The following is an 18,241-nucleotide window of genomic DNA, read 5'->3' as shown; positions in this document are numbered from 1 at the left end:
TACTACTATTACTGCGCTATCATCATCATCATCATCATCATCACCATCATCACCATAAAACAACAACAATAACGTTATCATCACAATTGGACTCGTGTTCTTATGTCTCAGGAGTTTGTCTGAATACGGGACTATTTTGTTAGCCAACAAAGAATTAGACAAGATGTGTTTACACATTCATTGTGCAGAAACCGGTCATTACAAATCATCGAAAGAAATGCTATATTAAAATTAGATTATTACTCTTATATTTACTACCATGTGTTAGGGTAACAAAACTCAGATAACATCAATTTGAATTTTTTAAACAATTAAAAATATTTTTCAGGTTAATTTTAAATAGAAAAATATATATTTTTCAAGAGAGAATAAAGTATACTCACCATTTCTTGATATCAATGAAAATAATTGCGTCTTGAAGATTTAAATGTGGCCGTTATATCCATATAAAATAGAAAAATATGGAAGAAGTGTATGGTCAGCAATTGCAGTGTAAAAATGTCGATTTTACGAAATCTGTCCTATAGCCTGACTGACAATGAAATCCAAGCGGTGCATTCTACCTGCAGGGATAAATATAGGCCAGTTCTCACGTTCTGGACATGTTATGACGTAACCACACGGTGGTCTACCCGTCATCGACGGTGGGTCGTTCCCATTGGGGATGAGGCGGTAGTAAACTAAAGTGAAAGATTTCTAGTGTAATAAACGGCTGTGTTCCACTTAGGTGATTAAAAAGGAAAGTATTTGAGAAAGTGACATTTCCCCGAGCTTTTTACCCCTGTCCACCAGCAGTGATTGGGTAACTGGTTCTGTTCGATCTGACGGAAAGTACTTTGCAATAGACTAGATTCCTTTCCAAAGGGTAGCAAGCAATTGCTACTGTCCATTTACCGCCAAAGAAAGAGGGATAAGCTATAGTTCCAAGGGTCAAATTGCTCTGAAGGATTTTTTTTTTAAATTTCAAAAACTACTTTGTCTCTTTTAAAAAAATCATTAATTAGAGAAAATGTTTTTATTTTTGCCATAGATCTATTGAGTTAAAAGGAGACTATCTTTCCTTGTCTCATAAACAATACCCTGAGATTCCATGGTGTATAGGATATTGGAAGAGATTGTTAACTAATGTTCCTTTTAAAATATGAACATTTTAACAGTGATATTATTATAAGAAGGTTGGACTTACATCTTATCCTTTACTTGATGTACTTAATGACCAGATGGGTTACGACTTTATGAAATTGCTAAAGGCTATAAAGGATTACTTCATCTTGTAGTGTATTAGCGTAACGAACCCTACCAGGCACTACTCTTGTAGTGTATTAGCGTAACGATCTCTACCAGGCACTATTTTGTAATGTACTAACTTAACCTGATGTCACCAGGATGAATTGATAAGGGAAGTTGTTAGGATTGATACTCTCAGGATTATAATTTGACATGTCAAGTCACGTTTAATCACTGCTGGTTGTTATAAAAGAAGGGGTAAATAAGAGAGAAATAAGAACAAGGGGAAGAGGAACAACGGACGGCCAGTCAGTTGTGTTGACTCTGCGATAAAGCCATGGCATTCAGGGACAATCCGAATTTAAGGTAACTTAACAATTGCCGAGCTAAATAACAATAAGAACTAAGGAACTATGAAATCTAATTTAAAGACTAAAGAACTAAGATAAAGAAGATGAAGTTCATTGGGTTAAGGTTAGGATGATGGCCATAAAATATTAAAATGTAGAACGTTTGATTAAATATTTAAGAAAGTAAATAAACATACAAGATTTCAAGAATCTGTTTTTTTTTTTGTTGAGTGAATTTTTTAATTCCAACACAACTAAGTAATAAAACTATACGATCAAAATAAACAAAACTAATATATGTAGATTAACAGTCTAATATTATAAGCTGGTAGAAGTTGGGGACTGTAGTAAACAGTAATAGACAAACATGATTATAACAGCTTTAAAAAAAAAAAAAGAACAAAAAAAAAAAAAAAAAAAAAAAAAAAACACGGAACGTTTCGGGTTCAAAACCTTTCTTCAGCGAACAAAAAACAAAGACAAAAACAAAACAATTAAAACCCAGATAAACGACAGAGAAAGAAATAATTACATTTTCCATTCCAAGGTCTCGACACAGAAAGAACGTGCTTATCTTCTTTCTCTGCCGTCTATTTGGGTTTTTAAGTAATGTATTTATATATCAATGGCTATATATATATATATATATATATATATATATATATATATATATATATATATATATATACATAAATATATATATATATATATATATATATAATATATATATATATATATATATATATATCTATCTATATATATATATATACATATATATATATATACATATATATATATATATATATATATATATATATATATATATATACATATATACATATATATATATATACATATATACATATATATATATATATATATATCAAGGACTACTATACTGAAAGGATTGACATGTGGAATCTTCAGACCCCGCTAGTGGGGGCCATTGGTTGGATAACGATTTCAAGCAAAACTACTTTTCTGCCTTGGTACAATTTCCTTGAATTCGCAATAATTTATTCTGTTCTTATAATTTCGGTACTTTATAAGAAATTGGTTAATTGGCGACCATAAGTTTTAAATAATATTTCTTATGTCTTGAATGATATGAAAATATACAAAAAGTAGTGAACTATCAACAGTTGTACAGGAAAGTATGAATTATTTTTTATGACGCCCTCTTACAAACTTGAGTGATTGGGTTTGTTATCATTTTTAAAAATCGAAAGTACGAATCTGCTTTCCATTCCTTTTAATATCTATGGCTAATTTATCGAACCAGAATCTTTGAAAAGTGGTAAGTACCAATAATAATTGCGTAATAATTATTATTTAAGAAATGTTTAGAATTAGCATCTGGCTGTAGTTCCTGCAGACGATAGTTGGACCCATTGTCGTGCTTGCTCTGTCGAGTCGCACAGATATTATGGTGATCAGACTCCGACATCCTGATTCGGATTTACTGTTTCTTATTTTATTATGGCCTATGGCTTTATATTTATATCTTTTTTTTTCTATAACTGTATGGTTAACTGATAAATATTGACTTTATTGTATTAGTCTAGTGTATAAGTCTAGAGGGCCCTTTTTCTCGTCACCTCAACTTCACAACTTGAACAGTCCTTTCTACTACTACTATTTACTACTACTAGCAGTAGTCATTGCTATTGATAGATAGCTAGAATAGTTAGTGGGTCTGATATTACCATATATGATATATGCCAATTACATGGATCTGGTGTTGCTGATTTGACTGTCAATCGTATGGGAATCGTACTCTGAATATAGAGTATTAAGTTTTGCCTCATTGATCTGAGATGTTACTGTTACAGTTACAAGTTACACTCATTCAACTCGCTCACTCTAATTATCCCTGTGACTATGGGAGGGAATTATCGATCTGATGTTACTCCATTGACTCAAAGGAATGAACTAGTAGTCTGAATATATAGTTTTGTCTCAGTGATCTGAGATGTAACTCTATTAATTAACTCTTGACTACATGGAAGGGAACTATGGATCTGATTCTGATGCTACTCATTGACTGTTAGGAATGAACTATAGTATATTAGTCAGATTTTTTATGAATGGCGCATGTTTTTCTAGTTTTTCTCAGATGTCCCTCTATCAAAAGTTGTAAAACTTTGTGTCAACCTCCGAATCAATTTCTCTTAACTGAATAAATATTTTGGCCCGTATTGTGATGCCATATCACAAAACAGATTTCTTCTTCACGACCTATAAAAAGCTACTTTAAAACCGCTGTCATAAAATTAGAGATTTTACACTGCTCAAAATGTAAACATTTTTGCACCACAAAATAAGATGAATTCATCGTTTTTCAAAATAGTCTTGTGACACGGTAGTTCTGCTAGTGGTTATGAGTTCACTTAATACTATTTTCCGAATAAAAGCAACACACATTAGATAACTGTTATACAACTTATGTAGTTTGCATCCGATTTTGACTTTGTAATTTATTGCTTTTTATTTACATCACGTCGCAATTACCGAAGACTGATATTTTTTTTATGAATCTCTAGCTTTAACTCATTTGAATTAGTGATTAAATACTCAAAATTGTCAAATTAACAATGAATGTTTATATTTAACTTTGAAAAATTGTATCTATGCATGAACGTTTCACATAGCATTTTAAGTTTTCTTTTAAACCGATAAGCTCTTAAACAATACGATATGATGCAGAATCTCTATCGGTTTCTCTCTCGTAAAGCTGCGAAAAAAGTCTACTTGTATCTATCGATAAGCCATTAAAGAGGACAGCTATGGAATTGGAATTTCACAATCAACCCTGAGTTTCACATGTTATTGTTGTTACGTTGTTGTTGAACACAAGCACATAATTGTGGAAACACTGTATCATAAATTGATGAATTTCTACTTTTGACTGGTCTACATTAAATTTATGTAATCCTCTTTGGCATAGATCTATATAATAAGCTATTTATCAAAAATTCGAAATCAAAATAATGTTGGAAGCGCGTAATGTTCACTTTCATTTGTAGATTCATCAATAACGTATATTGATTTTTATAAAATGTAAGCATGTCTGTCGTTCCTTCATATTCGGATTCTGTACGAACATCATATAAGTTTCAATTAACTGAACATTCCATTTTAACAATTTTTTGTTTCAAAATGGATAAGCGGAAAATCATATTTTTGACACTATAATCATATTTGGGTTCCGATCCTTACCAGTTATCGATTTTAATAAGCGAAATACTTTCCTATTGTTTTAAAATTCGTGAAAAAATATTTTTTATTTAGACAAAATGATCCAGAGGTTCATATAATTTTTTGCAGCTGTACATTGTGAACAGCTGAGAAAAAAGAAGAAAAAGGCGCGCCCCTTATTAAGAATCCGACTATTTTTACTCTGACTATACTCTCATTGATCTGATAAGTTACTTTATTAATTAAAACTATGTGGCTATGGAATGGAATGGAACTATGAATCTGATGCTAGTCCATTGACTATATGGAATGAACCAGTACTCCGAATGTTTTGCCTCCCATGAACTTTTGCCTCTTGTGGTCTGATGTTCATTGACGTGATTTGTTAGCAAATTCAAGATGGGGAAAATTGTGATGTTGCGAATTGCAATGATAACTACAATAAAGCCAACAAATGTTGTGTGTTCAGATTGCCTGAAGAGGAACCAGAATGGGAAACATGGTTAAACAAACTCCTTCCTCATAATGATATTGAACCACAACCGACAGAATTTGTTATTTGTGAAAGACACTGGTCTGCAGGTGTTACAATGAAAATTCTACCTGGCAGACCGATCGTCCCTTATAGGGATGAAATAGTGTTCACAAAATTAAAAAATTGATAAATTCGAGAGATCCTAATTACAACTACGATATATGTAGCGCATCCCTTAGTAGATATTTTGGTATTCATATTTTTCTTGGGATCATCCTCCACAGATTACCTCCCTTTGTTGATATTGTACACTCCTTTCCCCTTCATCTAATTGTTCACCCTCATCCTCATCATCACGTTACATGTACATTCATTAATCAAGCTTCTAAAGAAATCATCCTAAATCAATCACTATCAGGTCAGTTTTTAGAATATCTAAATACTCATCCTTTCCGTTTCTTGGCTACTCTTATTCACTGCTGATAATAATAATAATAATAATAATAATAATAATAATAATAATAATAATAATAATAATAATAATAATAATAATAATAATAATAATAATAATAATAATAATAATAATAATAATAATAATAATAATAATAATAATAATAATCATTAAAGATTTTTTTGGACCCAGAATTCATAATCATTCTCTAAAAAGGTAGATCTTGCCATATAATGCCCCTGCTGTTATTATGGTTTGAATTTTCTATATTTTTAGTTGGCCCCCACTAGCGGGGACTGAAGATGATGTTTATGATGAACATGACGATGATAATCTGTCAGTCCTTTCAGTATAGTTGTATATATAAATATATTAAGCTGTTATATTCATTGATCTTTAGAACATTGTTCTAGAGCATTTTCACGAATTTACCATGTTCAATGGGCTTCACAATATTATAATTGATGTGATTAATCAGGTCTTGATAGTTACCTCCCTAATTCAATACGAATTCTTTTTTTTTCATTTTAACACCTAATTCTGTATCTAAGAATATTCAAGAGTATTGAAATGTTGAAATTCAATTAAAAACTACCCCAACATCAAATTTAAGTATAATGCATTATCAACTTTCAAGGTTATGATGACATAAACAAAATATGATTTTAATACGTATCATTAATGAAAACTTCGTATATATTATAAATACAACATTTAATCATGATGTCAATGGGGGCGATTTTAAATATTGATATGATGATAATGATGATGATGATTTTGATGGTGGTGGTGGTGATGATGGTGATGATGATGATGATGATGATGATGATGATGATGATGATGATGATGATGATGATGATGATGATGATGATGAGGTTGATATGGTGAGAATGATGATGATGGTGATGATGATGATGATGATGATGATGATGATGATGATGATGATGATGATGATGATGATGATGATGATGATGAGAATGATGATGATGGTGATGATGATGATGATGATGCTGATGTTTATGATGAAAATGATGATGATAATCTGAAACAATAGGTCAAAGCCACTTACTTTTATCATTGAAGGATTCTAAAAAGACAAATATATAAAAATTAGCAGATAATCCTATTTATAGTTGGAATAGGTGAACAATTTCATATCAATGCTAATTCATACTCACTACTTGGATTTATTTTTAGTAAATTTGTAAATAAACCATAACTTGCGTGTAGATAAAAGAAATGAATAACAATGATATAAAAACAGAAGCTTCATTATATTTAACAAAGGATGTGGGACGTTTTGGGTTTCCCCTATGTCAAAAAACACTGTAGATTTAGGTGTAAAGTACTAAAGACGGATGTGAGATGTGACAATGGCGTTGTTAAGGCTTACTTGTCTACTTGCCAAACATTTTCAGAGTTTTCCATGAAACTTAACACCCACCCACCCAACACAAAACTACCTTGTTTTTATTCAAACAAATTTCATACATAACAACAAAATGCGATATCAAACACTTTGTCGAGTTTTTATAGTTGTACAACTATAACAAAATCCTTTAAATTTTGTGATGTACAAAATAAATCAGAATTAGAAAATTGTTACTCGCATCGTAACGAATGGACGATATTTTTATGGTTGGTTAGGAGATGGTTAAAGATAAAATTATCCATTACACCCTTCTGCGTTTCATCGTAAGATGAAGATCTGAACAAGAGTGTATGAAACGGTAGCAGACGAAGCAAAAAAATGATAATAATAATAATAATCATTAAAGATTTTTTTGGACCCAGAATTCATAATCATTCTCTAAAAAGGTAGATTTTGCCATATAATGCCCCTGCTGTTATTATGGTTTGAATTTTCTATATTTTTAGTTGGCCCCCACTAGCGGGGACTGAAGGTGATGTTTATGATGAACATGATGATGATAATCTGTCAGTCCTTTCAGTATAGTTGTATATATAAATATATTAAGCTGTTATATTCATTGATCTTTAGAACATTGTTCTAGAGCATTTTCACGAATTTACCATGTTCAATGGGCTTCACAATATTATAATTGATGTGATTAATCAGGTATTGATAGTTATCTCCCTAATTCAATACGAATTCTTTTTTTTTATTTTAACACCTAATTCTGTATCTAAGAATATTCAAGAGTATTGAAATGTTGAAATTCAATTAAAAACTACCCCAACATCAAATTTAAGTATAATGCATTATCAACTTCAAGGTTATGATGACATAAACAAAATATGATTTTAATACGTATCATTAATGAAAACTTCGTATATATATAAATACAACATTTAATCATGATGTCAATGGGGGCGATTTTAAATATTGATATGATGATAATGATATGAATGATTTTGATGGTGGTGGTGGTGATGATGGTGATGATGATGATGATGATGATGATGATGATGATGATGATGATGATGATGATGATGATGATGATAGATGATGATGAGATGATGAGTTGATATGGTGAATGATGATGATGTGATGATGTGATGATGATGATGATGATGATGATGATGATGATGATGATGATGATGATGATGATGAGAATGATGATGATGGTGATGATGATGATGATGATGTGATGTTTATGATGAAAATGATGATGATAATCTGAAACAATAGGTCAAAGCCACTTACTTTTATCATTGAAGATTCTAAAAAGACAAATATATAAAAATTAGCAGATAATCCTATTTATAATTGGAATAGGTGAACAATTTCATATCAATGCTAATTCATACTCACTACTTGGATTTATTTTTAGTAAATTTGTAAATAAACCATAATTGCGTGTAGATAAAAGAAATGAATAACAATGATATAAAAACAGAAGCTTCATTATATTTAACAAAGGATGTGGGACGTTTTGGGTTTCCCCTATGTCAAAAAACACTGTAGATTTAGGTGTAAAGTACTAAAGACGATGTGAGATGTGACAATGGCGTTGTTAAGGCTTACTTGTCTACTTGCCAAACATTTTCAGAGTTTTCCATGAAACTTAACACCCACCCACCCAACACAAAACTACCTTGTTTTTATTCAAACAAATTTCATACATAACAACAAAATGCGATATCAAACACTTTGTCGAGTTTTTATAGTTGTACAACTATAACAAAATCCTTTAAATTTTGTGATGTACAAAATAAATCAGAATTAGAAAATTGTTACTCGCATCGTAACGAATGGACGATATTTTTATGGTTGGTTAGGAGATGGTTAAAGATAAAATTATCCATTACACCCTTCTGCGTTTCATCGTAAGATGAAGATCTGAACAAGAGTGTATGAAACGGTAGCAGACGAAGCAAAAAAATGATAATAATAATAATAATCATTAAAGATTTTTTTGGACCCAGAATTCATAATCATTCTCTAAAAAGGTAGATTTGCCATATAATGCCCCTGCTGTTATTATGGTTTGAATTTTCTATATTTTAGTTGGCCCCCACTAGCGGGGACTGAAGGTGATGTTTATGATGAACATGACGATGATAATCTGTCAGTCCTTTCAGTATAGTTGTATATATAAATATATTAAGCTGTTATATTCATTTATCTTTAGAACATTGTTCTAGAGCATTTTCACGAATTTACCATGTTCAATGGGCTTCACAATATTATAATTGATGTGATTAATCAGGTATTGATAGTTACCTCTCTAATTCAATACGAATTCTTTTTTTTTCCATTTTAACACCTAATTCTGTATCTAAGAATATTCAAGAGTATTGAAATGTTGAAATTCAATTAAAAACTACCCAACATTAAATGTAAGTATAATGCATTATCAACTTGCAAGGTTATGATGACATAAACAAAATATGATTTTAATACGTATCATTAATGAAAACTTCGTATATTATAAATACAACATTTAATCATGATGTCAATGGGGGCGATTTTAAATATTGATATGATGATAATGATATTAATGACGATTTTGATGGTGGTGGTGGTGATGATGGTGATGATGATGATGATGATGATGATGATGATGATGATGATGATGATGATGATGATGATGATGAGGTAGATATGGTGAGAATGATGATGATGGTGATGATGATGATGATGATGATGAGGTTGATATGGTGAGAATGATGATGATGGTGATGATGATGATGATGATGATGATGATGATGATGATGATGATGATGATGATGCTGATGTTTATGATGAAAATGATGATGATAATCTGAAACAATAGGTCAAAGCCACTTACGTTTTTCGTTGAAGTAGCCTAAAAAGACAAATAAATAAAAATTAGCAGATTATCCTATTTATAGTTGGAATAGGTGAACAATTTCATATCAATGCTAATTCATACTCACTACTTGGATTTATTTTTAGTAAATTTGTAAATAAACCATAATTTGCGTGTAGATAAAAGAAATGAATAACAATGATATAAAAACAGAAGCTTCATTATATTTAGCAAAGGATGTGGGACGTTTTGGGTTTCCCCTATGTCAAAAAACACGGTAGATTTAGGTGTAAAGTACTAAAGACAGATGTGAGATGTGACAATGGCGTTGTTAAGGCTTACTTGTCTACTTGCCAAACATTTTCAGAGTTTTCCATGAAACTTAACACCCACCCACCCAACACAAAACTACCTTGTTTTTATTCAAACAAATTTCATACATAACAACAAAATGCGATATCAAACACTTTGTCGAGTTTTTATAGCTGTACAACTATAACAAAATCCTTTAAATTTTGTGATGTACAAAATAAATCAGAATTAGAAAATTGTTACTCGTATCGTAACGAATGGACGATATTTTTATGGTTGGTTAGGAGATGGTTAAAGATAAAATTATCCATTACACCCTTCTGCGTTTCATCGTAAGATGAAGATCTGAACAAGAGTGTATGAAACGGTAGCAGACGAAGCAAAAAAATGATAATAATAATAATAATCATTAAAGATTTTTTTGGACCCAGAATTCATAATCATTCTCTAAAAAGGTAGATCTTGCCATATAATGCCCCTGCTGTTATTATGGTTTGAATTTTCTATATTTTAGTTGGCCCCCACTAGCGGGGACTGAAGATGATGTTTATGATGAACATGATGATGATAATCTGTCAGTCCTTTCAGTATAGTTGTATATATATATATATATATATATTAAGCTGTTATATTCATTTATCTTTAGAACATTGTTCTAGAGCATTTTCACGAATTTACCATGTTCAATGGGCTTCACAATATTATAATTGATGTGATTAATCAGGTATTGATAGTTACCTCCCTAATTCAATACGAATTCTTTTTTTTTCATTTTAACACCTAATTCTGTATCTAAGAATATTCAAGAGTATTGAAATGTTGAAATTCAATTAAAAACTACCCCAACATTAAATGTAAGTATAATGCATTATCAACTTTCAAGGTTATGATGACATAAACAAAATATGATTTTAATACGTATCATTAATGAAAACTTCGTATATTATATTATAAATACAACATTTAATCATGATGTCAATGGGGGCGATTTTAAATATTGATATGATGATAATGATATTGATGACGATTTTGATGGTGGTGGTGGTGATGATGATGGTGATGATGATGATGATGATGATGATGATGATGATGATGATGATGATGATGATGATGATGATGATGATGATGATGATGATGATGATAACGACGATGATGATGTTTGATATGGTGAGAATCATGATGATGGTGAGGTTGATGATGATGATGATGATGATGATGATGATGATGATGATGATGATGATGATGATGATGATGATGATGATGAGGTTAATATGGTGAGAATGATGATGATGGTGATGATGATGATGATGATGATGATGATGATGATGATGATGATGACGATGATGATGATGATGTTTATGATGAACATGATGATGATAATCTGAAACAATAGGTCAAAGCCACTTACTCTTTCCATTGCAGGAGCCTAAAAAGACAAATATATAAAAATTAGCAGATAATCCTATTTATAGTTGGAATAGGTGAACAATTTCATATCAATGCTAATTCATACTCACTACTTGGATTTATTTTTAGTAAATTTGTAAATAAACCATAACTTGCGTGTAGATAAAAGAAATGAATAACAATGATATAAAAACAGAAGCTTCATTATAGTTAACAAAGGATGTGGGACGTTTTGGGTTTCCCCTATGTCAAAAAACACGGTAGATTTAGGTGTAAAGTACTAAAGACAGATGTGAGATGTGACAATGGCGTTGTTAAGGCTTACTTGTCTACTTGCCAAACATTTTCAGAGTTTTCCATGAAAGTTAACACCCACCCACCCTACACAAAACTACCTTGTTTTATTCAAACAAATTTCATACATAACAACAAAATGCGATATCAAACACTTTGTCGAGTTTTTATAGCTGTACAACTATAACAAAATCCTTCTGCGCTTCATCGTAAGATGAAGATCTGAACAAGAGTGTATGAAACGGTACCAGACGAAGCAAAAAAACGATGATAATAATAATATTAATAATAATAATAATAATAATAATAATAATAATAATAATAATAATAATAATAATAATAATAATAATAATAATAGTAATAATAATAATAATAATAATAATAATAATAATAATATAATAATAATAATAATAATAATAATAATAATAATATAATGATAATAATAATAATAATAATAATAATAATAATAATAATAATAATAATAATAATAATAATAATAATAATAATAATAATAATAAATAATAATAATAATAATAATAATAAAAATATTAATAATAATAATGATGATGATGATGATGAAGATGATGATGATGATGATGATGATGATGATGATGATGATGATGATGATGATGATGATAATAATAATAATAATAATAATAATAATAATGATAATAATAATAATAATAATAATAATAATAATAACAATAATAATAATAATAATAATAATAATAATAATAATAATAATAATAATAATAATAATAATAATAATAATAATAATAATAATAATAATAATAATAATAATAATAATAGTAAAAATAATTAATAAATAAATAAAAATAATAAATATTTTTTAAAAACATCCCGAAAAATCAGTCTACCTCGACTGGGAATCGAATCTGTGGTTACGGTCAGACGTGCTACCTTACACGACAGTGGCTCTAGGTGGTTGGGATAATTTTAATACCTATACTATTCAAAAGGGTGCGCTTGCATCATACAACACAGAATTGGACATGAGAGGACGAGGACGGAGATATTTGAGTTGCTCCATTTTTATTTTATGAAAATATCAAATTAAGAAACTAGGGAACAAGTGTGTATGAAAGGTGCCAAACAAAGCTAGAAAGAAAAAACATCCCAAAAAGCCTGTTTACCCCGACTGGTGATCGAACCTCAGAGCTTCTGGTTGTGCTACTATTACACTACAGAGGTTCCTGATAGTTGTGACAATTTTAATACCTATACTAAAGGTGCCTTCACCTAGGCATTCCATGAGAGAAGATAGATAATCCATCAAACACACTCTGTCAACAGGAATCACCCGTGTTGTCCAAAAGTGAGCTAATTATGGGCTTATCCATCTTGGGCAATAAAACAAAAGCGTGTGCCTGAAACAGGACTCGAACTCAAGTCTTTCCGGGTTACCGTGAAATGCCTTAATAATTCGGCCGTACACCTTGACCCTTAAAGATAAAAGGTAGTCTTTCAGAGCCATAAGGACCATGGAGCCGTAGTTTAACCCGGTTTTTATAGCGCGAATCGGACTTTAGCAATTGGATAGGACGGTAGTCTATCGCAAAGTAATTTCCGCAAGTTCAAACAGACCCATCTACCCAATCACTGCTGGGTGAACAGGGGGCGGGGTCAGAAAAAAAATCTCGACTGCACCCAGGATCAATCTCGGTCCCTTTGCTTGTGAAGCGAGTGCTCTACCAACTGAGCTATGCCCCCCCCCCCCCCCCCCTCATTTATAAGTTTTTTTTAAATGTTTTATTCAAGGATGACTATCTCTATACAGTCGTCCTTGCTTTTATTAAAAATAATGAATATTATTCTATTTTCTTAAAATGACAAAATATCTCACTATTATTATGTTGAAATCCATTCTAAGGACTTGTATCAGCCCGGAAATTAATAAAAGTAAAATTATTAAAATCCCCCTTATTCAACCCTACGGGGAAATTTGTCTTTAGTGTCTATTCCAAGGGAAGACTGGAATAACAAAGGCGTTAGCCGCGGTTCAGCGCCGCCAAGTGAATTAGGGCGAGGTGACTTGCTTAAGGCCACAAATCGTACTCTGTACCTTTTGGGTAAAAATCAAAGGCCATACCGTTGAGCCATGCTGTCCCATAATAAAAATCACCGTTTTGGGGCGGTTAGCAACATATTAAGTGTTATGAGTACTTACTCCATCTAGTGATGTGACAAAACTGGCAAACAGCAGGGAGACCAGCATCTATAGTCATGGAAGAAAGACATAAGGCCGAAACAATTCAATCACGGTGTCATAACAGAATTATTTTACGGATTGGAATTGGTTGATCGATTTGTTAATAATAATACAGACCTGCCTACCACTATGAAAATTTCGTAGATGGTCCGAATTGACAATTATGATATAAAGATGTGCGGCTATGTCTTGATATTTGTTTAGAAGTAGACATTAATAATTAGTTTTGAATATATTAATAGGCCTTTAATAACATTAATTTGATTCCTAACTTTTTTTATGGGGGATTGATAAACGGTTCATTCCAATTCTAAAGTTATGGTGATGATTTTTTAATTGATGCCAGTGCTAATTTTTTTTATGAAGTGACCACGATAACTTATTGCACCATTCTTGGTTATGGTTAGCATTACTACTACTACTACTACTACTACTACTACTACTACTACTACTACTACTACTACTACTACTACTACTACTACTACTACTAAAATTATAAAAAAGTAAATAAAAAAAACAGCATCTGAATGATGACTGCCTAGATAAATCTTAAACAAATATTAATGTACAACAGACGATTAAAACAAAATGAAAATTATTTTCGATCTGAAAGAGAATTATTCTTCTCGTCACATTCACATGATTGAATATCACCACAGGATAGATGACTGTAGCATTGTGCTTTAAGCTGTTCGGCTGGAAGGTCACAAGTTCAAGTTATGTACGCTCCAATTACAATTAGGCTGTCATTATTCCCAGACGCCTGTCTGGGGATAATAAAAATTCGTTATCCCCAGACAGGTGTCTGGGGATAACCAATTTTTGTTATCCCCAGACACCTGTCTGAGGATACTGTCCCCAGACGCATGTAGCAAGTGGGCAGAAAGATTTTATGCAAAATTCCAAACTAGGCGTGAAAAATACCAAATATTCTGGAAAAAATACGAGTGGTTGTGTCCCAAAACAGTTAATATATCAAAAGATATTTAACACAAGATGAAAGTAAATAGTGATCAAATGTCAAATCCAGCTCTTTTTAAAAATATATTTTAAAGCAAATGGATCAATGAAATTTCTTTTGTTACTTTGATCTGAAAACGTCAAACTGGCAATTCGACTTTTTATTTTCAACCAGGAAGAAAGTTGTTAATCATCAAATCTGTTCATAGTCCACCAACCATTTAAATTTTCACTACCTACCTACCTGTTAACTTTATTGATCATCTCTTGTTTCTATAATTTGCTCATTCTGGCCACAATTTTGGGGATGACCGGGAATTATTTTTTATTTCGCGGACGAATTCCTAGGCCATGGTGTTGTTCGCCCCAAAGCCCAAAACCGACACCTGTTATTTTCCTGACTTCTGCGCACAAGACAATACAATTTAGTATCACACGTCCACAAAACTAGATCCAACAACATATTTTGATTCGAATCAGAGATGAAAATAACTACCAAAACAAGGAAGCAAAAATGGTGGAAATATGTTTAGCTCATATATGAATTTAAGATATTCCGATAGCGATGTGGGTAGACAGCTCAGTGGGTTAGGCCACCTTTCATTTTACTCCTATTCGAACCAGTCGCGACACTTTTTTTTTTCCTTTTTCTTTCTTTCTTCCCAATTGATTTTCGTTGTTTTCACTTTTGTTCCGTGTTCTGAGCAAGAGTTTTTTTTTAATCAGTTGAATTTTTTATTTCTCCGATAATATTATTTCATTATTTAATTTGCTCTAGATCTATTATTGTTTTTTTTTTTTTTTGTTTTGGTCAAATAATAATAATAATAATAATAATAATAATAATAATAATAATAATAATAATAATAATAATAATAATAATAATAATAATTGTAATAATAAAAATAATTGTAATAATTGTTATTATCATTACTATTACCATCATAATCATCATTATATTATTATCAATAATAATATTATTTTTATTATTATTAAAAAAAAAAAAGAGGTGGGGGGGGGGGGGAGAGGATGGATGGGACATTTATCCCTTTCAACGTTCTGTAAAAAGAAGACGGAATTTTTTATTTTTTTTTAAAAGTGACGTTACCAGGATTCGAACCCACAACGTCGATTCTGGTCAAACTTGCAGGGCAGACGACTAAACCATTCGGCCATGACACCCACTTCAAAGTCGACGCATATTGTGTATATGTAGTAACAACTGATTTTAATCTTGGTTAATTTTATGTTTTTATAGATATTTTATTAACTTTCCTTATTTCTATGTGCATCTGGAAACATTCCATATTCTGGAATGTGAATTATTGTTTAAAAGAGCGGAGTTTCAAATATGCGTCTGGGGATAATGAAAATTCGTTATCCCCAGACAGGTGTCTGGGGATAATCACAGCGTTACAATTATCAATATGTCAGATATCGCTTTTAACTCCCTCCTTACCAGCCATTTTCAGGATTTTCCCCAAAATTTCACACCCAACTAACACAAAAATATTTTTTTATTACTCAAACACAATAGCAATAAGTTCTTGTGGTTCATAATTCTTTAGTAAAATCTGCTCTACAAGACACTGTTCATTTTTTTTAAATGTTATGATGTACAAGAGAAATTTGAATAAGAGAAAATATTGGTTGTATCGTAACGAATGTGACGATTTTCCTATCGTTGGTAAGGAGAGGTTAAATTAATTCCTTGTTTAATAGGAACAAAGAATAAAAGTGGTGTTATAACATTAAAAATATCCGGTAGACAAAAAGTGGCCAAACAATGTCTTGCTCGTAGAAGAATACATGAAACTAATATAGATACATTGAAATGGTAAACACTTTTTTTAATGGGCAAAGTTTTATTTTAAAGCTAAGTTCATAATAATACAAAATAAACGTGCACATAATTTTTTTTTCACGTTGTGAAACCTTATAACGCTGTGTTGTATTAGTCTGGAAATACACGTATTTCAAATTTTAGCCAGAAGCCCAGCCTTTCAAATATCGATCGATTAAAATGAAAGTAAAGAGCAGCATGTGAGAGAAGAATGACCAGTTGGAGGAGAAAAGACAAAGCCGCCCCTTCAGACACTAGATGCTGTCGATCTACCACAGATTGACTTTACCAGGGGCGACAACTACATGTCTACCGATACAGTCCGATGCCAAGTAGTAAGAGTGTAAGAAACAACTTACAAAGTTTTGGGAGTTTTTAGCAGAATGAGGGTCATTTAAATCGATCTATATATAAAGTTCGAGTTTTCTGGCCAATTTTTCAAATGCATGTTATTTTCCAGTGTACAACAGTCAAGTACAATCTTACTTTTATCATTTGTTTCAACTCAACATAATACCACACTGAGTTGGGAAATCGTTGATATGAGTATAACCTTCAAGTAGAAAAATAAAAAAAATTCAACTCACCAGATCAGCATTGAATTTCATCGTGAACGTTTGTAGGAAATATTTCCGAATGAATTTCACACCTAAAAACACGGATTTATATAGAGACAAAATTCACTCCTCCCACATACTTGGCAAAATTGAAGTGTGGCTTCATCCAATCAGAGAGAGAGAGAGAGAGAGAGAGAGAGAGAGAGAGAGAGAGAGAGAGAGAGAGAGAGAGAGAGAGAGAGAGAGAGAACGTCATTGGACGAAGTGGGTTGCTTTACAATGAGTGATGAACATGGTCCACTTAAGTATGTAGTAAGATCATGGCGATGAGTATCTGTAACACATAACCGTGAAAATAGAAAAATGCAAGTGGGGGTTTTTGTTTTGTGGCGTTTGAGCAGGCCAAGCACTTGATATCGTAGGTTGAGTGATGGCTTTTGTTATTGAAATGTTAGTAGGACATAACGAAATGCAAGTGAGAGGTGGAAAAATCCATAGTGTTGTAGGGCATCCATTATCAATGGTGAAGGTTAACTGATTTTGCTTCCCTCATCCAATAGATAGTTCGAAGATGACGTCACTCAGGCCTTTGTTATTGTTTTTGCCATCCGCGTTTGTGAGTGTCTAGTACGTCTAAATAAATCGTTTCCTTCAAATACTTCAAAAGTATTTCTGCCCATGTGTTTTCTTACTTTTGCA

General features: G+C 31.5%; 1 long non-coding RNA gene across 1 annotated transcript in view; it reads right to left on the bottom strand.

The window, feature by feature from the left end:
• The window catches only part of LOC144962100 (uncharacterized), a 22,823-nt gene extending 4,963 nt beyond the window's left edge, over positions 1 to 17,860 (bottom strand). The window contains exons 1-5 of the long non-coding RNA XR_013643368.1: positions 17,573 to 17,860; positions 14,141 to 14,188; positions 11,660 to 11,677; positions 9,958 to 9,975; positions 6,771 to 6,788 (exon numbers count right to left, since the gene is read on the bottom strand). This is a non-coding gene — a long non-coding RNA (uncharacterized LOC144962100). The remainder of the gene's footprint in view (positions 1 to 6,770; positions 6,789 to 9,957; positions 9,976 to 11,659; positions 11,678 to 14,140; positions 14,189 to 17,572) is intronic.
• Between the last annotated feature and the right edge of the window lie 381 nt (positions 17,861 to 18,241).

This window comes from Berghia stephanieae, unplaced genomic scaffold (assembly GCF_034508935.2).
Source record: "Berghia stephanieae isolate SIO BIC M18660-M18661 unplaced genomic scaffold, UCSD_Bste_1.3 scaffold6, whole genome shotgun sequence".
NCBI classification, from domain to species: Eukaryota; Metazoa; Mollusca; class Gastropoda; order Nudibranchia; family Aeolidiidae; genus Berghia; species Berghia stephanieae.
This window is presented reverse-complemented; position numbering and strand designations above follow the sequence as displayed.